Raw genomic sequence first — 8,146 nt, 5'->3', positions numbered from 1 at the left:
TTTATGGTCCAATATAAAAGTCATTATCTTCATGATAATGAAGAGTTTTATATTATGATTACAATTATGTGTGGGTGACACCTGACTCAATGCTTGTGGTACGGATTTTGCGCTAAGTTAATTCAGTCAGAATTTAATATTTTATAGGTTGTTGAAAGAACCATTTAAAAAGTTGTAACACTTATGCTGGGTGGCAGTGGTGGCACATGCCTTTATTCCCAGCACTTGGGAGGCAGAGGCAGGTGGATTTCTGTGAGTTTGAGACCCACCTGGTCTATAAGAGCTAGTTCCAGGACAGCTTCCAAAAGCCACAGAAAAACTCTGTCTCAAAAAACCAAAAAAAAAAAAAAAAAAAAGTTGTAACATTTGAGAAAATAAACAAATGATATCAGTAGCATTGATTTATTGATTTGTTTGTTTATATGAGTAAAGATTTGACCCAGATGCAGAGGGCAGTTCATCTCTTCCCTAAATCTGGAGGTTTGACAGAAGTAAAGATGCTAGGGGCATGGTACTTGGACATCTCTTCTTAGGTCAATCTGAACACGATGCTGGCTATCTTCAGAAGCCCCAGAACCGAGTATCTGCTGGATATCTCTGGACACCTGGGATTTCCTTACACTGTAGTGACTGGCTGCAAGTGAGGACAGAGAATACAACAAGGCAGAGGCTGTGCTTTGAATGATTGAATAAGAACATGAACAGCTTTGTGTTGGTATACAGCAGTCCCTCCCAATCCATGGAGCTTGTGTTTTAGTCGCTCAGTGCATAAAATCAAGGTAGCAGTAAAACCTCCACTGTTTTAGTCACTGTTCTATTGCTATGAAGAGACCCCATGGCCATGGCAACTTTAATAAAGGAAAGCCTTTAATTGGGGCTAGCTTTCAGTTCAGATGTTTAGCCCATTGTCATCATTGCAGGAAGCATGGTAGAACACAGGCAGACATGGTGATGTAGAGTTGCTGATAGTTCTACAACTGGATTCACAGGCAGCAGGCAGAAAGAGAGCCACTGAGCCTAGTTTGTGCTTCTGAAACCCCAAAGCTCACCCTCACTTTCGTGACACCTATTTCAACAAAGCCACACCTCCTAATCTCGCTCAAGTAGCACCACTCACTAATGACCAAACATTCAAATATTTGAGCCTGTAGGGGTCATCTCTACTCAAACCACCACAATCCATGCCCTGACCCCCATAGTCTTATAGTCATATATGATAATGCAAAAATGTATTCATTCTAACTTCAAAAGTCCCCGTAGTCTACAATAGTCTCAACACTTTAAAATACTCTCCTGAGACTTACAATAACCTCTTGGCTGTAATCCCCTGTAAAAACCAAAATCAAAAAGCAGATCATATACTTCCAACTTGGGGGACTGGGAGGTCATCCAGGAGCATTGTATCCATTAAATGTGGGCTTTTTCTGATTTGGTTTGATTTGGATTGATGCATTGGTGGGAAGGCTTATTCAGTTGTAGAAAACTTTCAACTACATTGGCATGAGCACTGAAGCTTTTCTGGGTGTGTTTACACACATTTCATGTCGAATCTTTGTAGTATACTCATGAGACAAGTATTAGAAAATGCCACTTTTTTCTCTTCTTCACTTATTCAAGCAAAATTGCACATGAATGGGCCGAGAATACAAGAGAATACAATTGCAAGAGTGCTTACTGCACTTCCACCTCCTGCTGATGGGTGACAACAGAAGAGCCATAAGGAGCCCTATTACTTTTGAATTCCTGTCCACAAAACAAAGCATGATAAGGATATAGAAAGTGGATTCCTGGTCAATGATTACTGTTTAAATTTTAATATGCCATTTTAATAGATTCAATGCATGTGTATTTGAGGATGATGTATATTTGTTATTTTTAAAAGGTGGGAGACATTGAATTTAAAATCATATTTTGGCTGGGAATGCCATTAAGCAGAAGAGTCTGATTAAAATGTTTGTTGCCTGAAGGAAATTAGTTTTTAATTTCATAAGATTGTCCTAGATTGTTTTATCTAAAAGGATGTTATAAATCACTTATGTGATCTCCTTTATTTTGCCTCTGAAGCATAAAGGAGATACATTATTTGTCCAAGGTCAAAAAAGTTAGGACAGACCTCAGTCCCCAAGCCATGCATTAATTATAACCCATTTTAACTAAATACTTTTAGAAAGATGCAAATATACTACAACCAACCACAGTATTGCTGACACAGTCCTGTTATATTATTTGATAGATCCACTACTGAACAATACAGGGAGCTAGTCCAATATCACAGCCTACCCTCAATCAAAAGGACTATGCAGTTTGCTTTGAATGTGGTAATAAAAGCAGGTTACTATGAAAACAAGAATGTATTGCTGATAGCATTTGAAGTTTTCCAAGCAATTTGATACATGTGCATACCACATACATTTATGATAACATAAGATATTGTTGTCTCCTGGCCTCCACTTGCTGAAAAGTTTTTTTTTTGTGTGTGTGTGTGTGTGTAGACATATGTATTTCTGAACAGTAGTGACAACTTCATCAAAGTCAGTTCAGTTCATCTAGATCTCAGGAAGAAATTGAATACATATCTTCAACTCTGAGTTTTAATTTTGTAATTGTAATGTATTTCAAAAGACAAAATACTATTTCCCAAACTGTAAAGCAGTAAAATAAGTTACTATTCTGAAAAATATACAGCACATAAAAAATCAATTACATACATGAAAATAAACACAACATTCATCAAATAATATTGTTGCAAGAAATTACCATAAGTATTTATAATACATACTATTCATAGAAAAAACCATTTCCTTAAATTTGTTGTTGGGTAGCAGCTAATATGGTACACAAAAATGCAAAATGAGATTATTTTTCTATTTGAATGCTGTGATTTAGTAGAATCCTATTGATCCTATTTTAATCAGATATAAATGCAACAGTATTTCTAAGAATTTGGATGGGTTATTTGGAAATGCTAGCGATCACCAATGACTACTACATCTGCATGAGTGGTGATGTCATTACTTACATAGACAGTACATAGTTATAGTGTGGCAGTGTAATCCTGGTATTATGCAAATATAAAATTAAAATGTCACCACTTAAAATAATTCGTAATTCTGAGGAAACTTTGCGATGTTTGTTATGTACTGAAATATGTATGTACCCTTACATACTTGGATGCCTCACCTGCCAATCTGATAGTGTTTAGAAAAAGATTCTTTAGGACATTAAAGACAATGGAAATCGTGAGGGTAGAGTCTAGTCTAGTGGGGCTGACATCCTTATATGAAGGAGGATTTTATACCACACATCTTTTTCTGCTTTTGTATCCATCCATCTACTATGCTCAAGGGAAACAAGTGTGAGGACCTTGTTAATGGTGGCTGATTATAATGCTGATAGTCCTCAGGAGAAACTGACCCCACTGGACCTTGATCTTAGACTTTCCATGTCAAACCAAGAGAAAATAGATTTCTATTGTTTAAATCACCCAGCTGATGGTATTTTGTTATAGAAGATCTAGCAGACAAATACAGGGTTTCTTTTGGGGCAGGCCAGGACATCAACAATGGGAGTAAAAAATTCCCATGTGTAAAAGAAACATCTATTTTTACACGCACACACACACACACACACACACACACACACACTTTTTTAATTATGTAAGAAAATGAGAATATGATTTGGGGTTGACATACAAACACAGAGTTGAAGTGGATGATGAATGCACTGTGGATTTTCTACCACCCCTACACAAAGAGAAGCAAAGGTTGAATGAAACAGTAGTGAAGGTGACATCAGAAAGGTGCTAATTCTCAGAGCCTTGAGCCTTGTTCTCTCACAATGGTCATGAGAACAGGATATAGAAGCTGATCAGGAAGTTTAGGGCCAAGGACATATCTTGTCCCTGGCTCAAGCATGGAAATGTTCTTGGTGCTGTCCTGAAAAGGGGCCAGAAGCATCAGGCAGGAGCTGTGGTTTTTCATCTGGTCCTTGCCATCTTTCTTCTATACAATGTAAATGAGTACCACTGTCTAGAATGAGGACATCACTGTATAGATAAAGAGGCACTGGGATGCCTTATTGGTTGGCCTGCTGAAATGATCAGCCACAACCTGACTGGATACCCCCTTGCCTCAACACAGAAGAGCATATTAACCACCAGGTAGATGTTTTTGATGGTACCCCATCTCCAGGGTGGTATACAGGATGCTATGCTCTCTTCCTCTTGTCCTGCCACCTATAAACCCATAATAAACCTCTAAACTTTATGAGTTTAGAAATATAATAAAATGTAATAAGTGTAGTAAACAGAAATATATTTATTATAGTATGTAATATAATATTATAGTATATAGTATGTATAAATATAATAATAATTAAAATTAAGCTTACATACAAAAGTTTCTAAAGATGCACTTTCTCCTAAGTCCAAAAAACTCACTCTTTGAGTAGCTGTGAGTAGCTGCATTGATCTATGTAGTAACACTTTTACTTTACAAGTGTCAAATCTTTCTCCAAACCAGCAGAACTCAGAATTTACAGATAAGACCCTAACCCTGAACCCAGGGCTGTTATCACAAAGAAAAAGAAAACAAGAAAACCTTGTGTACCCTTGGACATCCTTAGCCTTCATTGCACTGCCTGGATGACTGGATTCTTTCTTGGTTTACTCCAGGCTCTGATAGATCTGAAATAATTCAGACTCCTGGGAATAGTTAAGAAAAAAGTTATGCGAGCAGGGACACCTGCTGCTTTTGAGGATATGGCTGTGTGTGATGACACAGGGTGCAAGGTTTGAGGCTTCACCTCCCCCAGAGAGGGAGGAAGAAGAGGAGACAGTGCCTCACACATCCTTGGTCTTTGGAGTCATTTCCCAAAGGGGTTCTCTTTGTCTCATTTAACAAGAAGCATGCACGGGGCTGATATAGTTTGAAGTCATCAGCTACAAACTGAGGGAAACAGATTCAGTGCTTTTCTGTACACCATATGAATAAAGTGTTTTCTTCAGAGGGAATGTGGGATTAAAAAAAATGGAGCACTTTTCCAATACCCCAGCCCCTGATTCTACAGTCAGACACCAGAAAGAACAAGAGGTTATAGGCTTCTGCAAACAAAACCTTAAACACCACCCACCAGGATGATTCCTGTTTAGAAATTTGCATACCAGGATACAGGAAGGCACAATCTTAGAAAGGATCAGACAGTGTCATAGAGTCTTTATGCAGAGTTCCTGTCTCTTCTTGTTAAAATGTAAAATAAATAAATAAAAAATAAAACATAGATGTTTCTTCAGATGCTAAAGCCACAAAGATATGAGGAACACAAATAATTTGGAAACAGTGACAGAATGAAAGTAATGAAATAGACATGCTTCACAAACGGCAAATGGTTCTAAAGAAATGCAGAACTCCTATCATCTAGTAAAGTGTCAATGCAGTTGTCTCACGTCTCAGGATGACACAAGTGGACACAGACAGAGACTCAAAGATCAAGCCACCGTTATAAAAACCAAACTAGAACATTAACACAACAGGCTAGAAACTGCAGGAAAGAGCCAAACAGAAATTTTGGAGCTAAAGAATAAAAATAAAATAGTAATGGAACCAAAAATTTATTAAGAAATGCCTTGAAATGAAGACCTCATCAAGAAAACAATTCAGGAGCAGAAGGACGGGTAATTTGATATCACCTTGATACCGGAAGAAAAAGGAGTAGATAAGTTTATGACACTTATAGGACACCTGGCATGTGATCCATTTTCATACAATACCAGTCTCTGGAAAGCTAGAAAGATGGGAAGAAAGTCCATAATAAAAATGCCAGCAGAGAGATGGTGGTCTGCCGGGGTCTGTGAAGGATCCCAAGGTGGCCGGGCAGAAGCTTGCCCTAAAAACCATTGATTGGGTGTCTTTTGTGGAGATCATACCCCGAAACCAAAAAGATTGCAAACTCCCTAAAGTTCTGGAATGAGACTCTCCAAACCACCATCGATTGACTGGGCTTATTACAAGGCCAATGTGGCCAAGCCTTGCTTGGTGGATGATTTTGAAAAGAAATATAATGCCCTAAAGATTCCAGTGCCTGAGGATAAATAAACAGCCAGGGTAGACAATGAGGATAAGGAGGTTGTGAAAAAATGTGCTGTGTTCCTGTCTGAATCCCAGGGCAGGATCCAGGAATATGAGACGCAGCTGAAGATTAAGAACATCATCCCCTTTGGTCAGATGACCATTGATGACTTGAATGAATTCTTCCCAGAAACCAAGCTGGAAAAGAAGAAATACGCGTATTGGCCTCACCAGCCCATCAAAAATCTGTGAAACAGGTCAAGAGGAGCACCAGCCCTTCATTCCACACTCTGGACACTAAAATAAAACATTTACATACTGAAAAAAAAATGCCAGCAGACTTCTCAGATTTGGAGGGGAAAGTGAAGTTGCCAAAGTAATGGATGCAAATAAATATGCATTAAGAAATAATATTGTCATTTGTAACATGAATGTTTCCAGCCTGGCAGGTCATGCTGCCTTTCTCTGCCCCAAAGAAACACACAGACTCTATATTAATTATAGAACTGTTGGCCTTTGACTAAGGTTTCTTTTTGTTGTTGTTGTCTTTCTTTTTTTTTTTTATTTGAGTTACAAACACGATTGAATTACATAAAAATACCAGTTCCCTTCTCCTTCACCTCCTCCCCTACCAACCCCCCAACTAAAACCTGACCTATCACACATCCTTTCTTCTAATCTATACGAGACTCAATTTTCTGCTCCCTCATGACCTCTGCATCCTTCCTCTTCTTCCCTTCTCATTCTCATAGCTCCCTCCCCACTCTTCCCATGCTCTCAATTTGCTCAGGGGATCATGGCCCTTTCCCCTTCTCCAGGGGACAAAGTTTGTCTCTTTTAGGGACTTCCTTGTTACTAGTTTCTGTGGCAGTGTGTATTGTAGGCTGGTAATCCTTTATTCTATGTCTAAAATCCACATATGAATGGGTACATACCATGTTTGTCATTTTTGTGATTGGGTTACCTCACTCAGAATGGCTTCTTCTAGTTCCCTCCATTTTCCCACAAATTTCAAGATTCCATTTTTTTTTTTTCGGCTGGGTAGTACTCCATTGTGTAAGTGTACCACATTTTCTATATCCATTCTTCAGTTGAGGGGCATCTAGGCTGCTTCCAGTTTCTGGCTATTACAAATAATGCTGCTATGAACATGGTTGAATAGATGTCCTTGTTATATGAATGTGCTTCTTTTGGGTATATGCCTAGGAGTGGAATTGCTGGATCTTGTGGTAGACTCATTCCCATTTTCTTGAAGAGCTGCCATACTGATTTCCAAAGTGGCTGTACAAGTTGGCACTCCCACCGGCAGTGGAAGAGTGTTCCTCTTTCTCCAAAACCTCTCCAGCATAGACTGTCATTGGTGTTTTTGATTTTAGCCATTCTGACAGGAGTAAGATGGTATCTTAGAGTTGTTTTGATTTGCATTTCCCTGATGGCTAAGGATGTTGAACACTTTCTGATGTGTCTTTCAGCCATTTTAGATTCCTCTATTGAGAATTGTCTATTTAGTTCTGTACCTCACATTTTAATTGGATTGTTTGGTTTTTTGGAGACTAGCTTCTTGAGTTCTTTGTATATTTTGGAGATCAGCCCTCTGTCAGATGTGGGTTTGGTGAATATCTTTTCCCACTCTGTGGGCTACCGTTTTGTCTTGCTGACTGTGTTCTTTGCCTTACAGAAGCTTCTCAGTTTCAGGAGGTCCCATTTATTAATTGTTGATCTCAGTGTCTGTGCTACTGGTGTAATGTTCAGGAAGCAGTCTCCTGTACCAATTAATTCAAGGGTATTTCCCACTTTATCTTCCTATAGGTTCAGTGTGTTGGGGTTTATGTTGAGGTCTTTGCTCCATTTTGACTTAAGTTTTGTGCAGGGCAAAAAGCTTGGGTCTATCTGTAGTCTTCTACATGTTTGCATCCCGTTGTGCCAGCACCATTTGTTGAAGATGTTCTCCTTGTTCCAGTGTATATATTTGGATTGTTTGTCAAAAATCAGGTGTTCTTATGTGTGTGGGTTAATATCAGGGTTTTCAACTCTATTCTATTGGTCTACCTGTCTATTTTTGTGCCAATGCCAAGCTCTTT

At 38.6% G+C, this 8,146-nt stretch overlaps 1 pseudogene; it reads left to right on the top strand.

Moving 5' to 3' along the window:
* Window positions 1–508: 508 nt before the first annotated feature.
* Window positions 509–6,317, top strand: LOC100752712 (annotated as a pseudogene).
* The last annotated feature ends 1,829 nt before the right edge of the window (window positions 6,318–8,146 follow it).

The sequence above is a fragment of the Cricetulus griseus genome, chromosome 2, assembly GCF_003668045.3.
Source record: "Cricetulus griseus strain 17A/GY chromosome 2, alternate assembly CriGri-PICRH-1.0, whole genome shotgun sequence".
In the NCBI taxonomy this organism is placed as follows: domain Eukaryota; kingdom Metazoa; phylum Chordata; class Mammalia; order Rodentia; family Cricetidae; genus Cricetulus; species Cricetulus griseus.
This window is presented reverse-complemented; position numbering and strand designations above follow the sequence as displayed.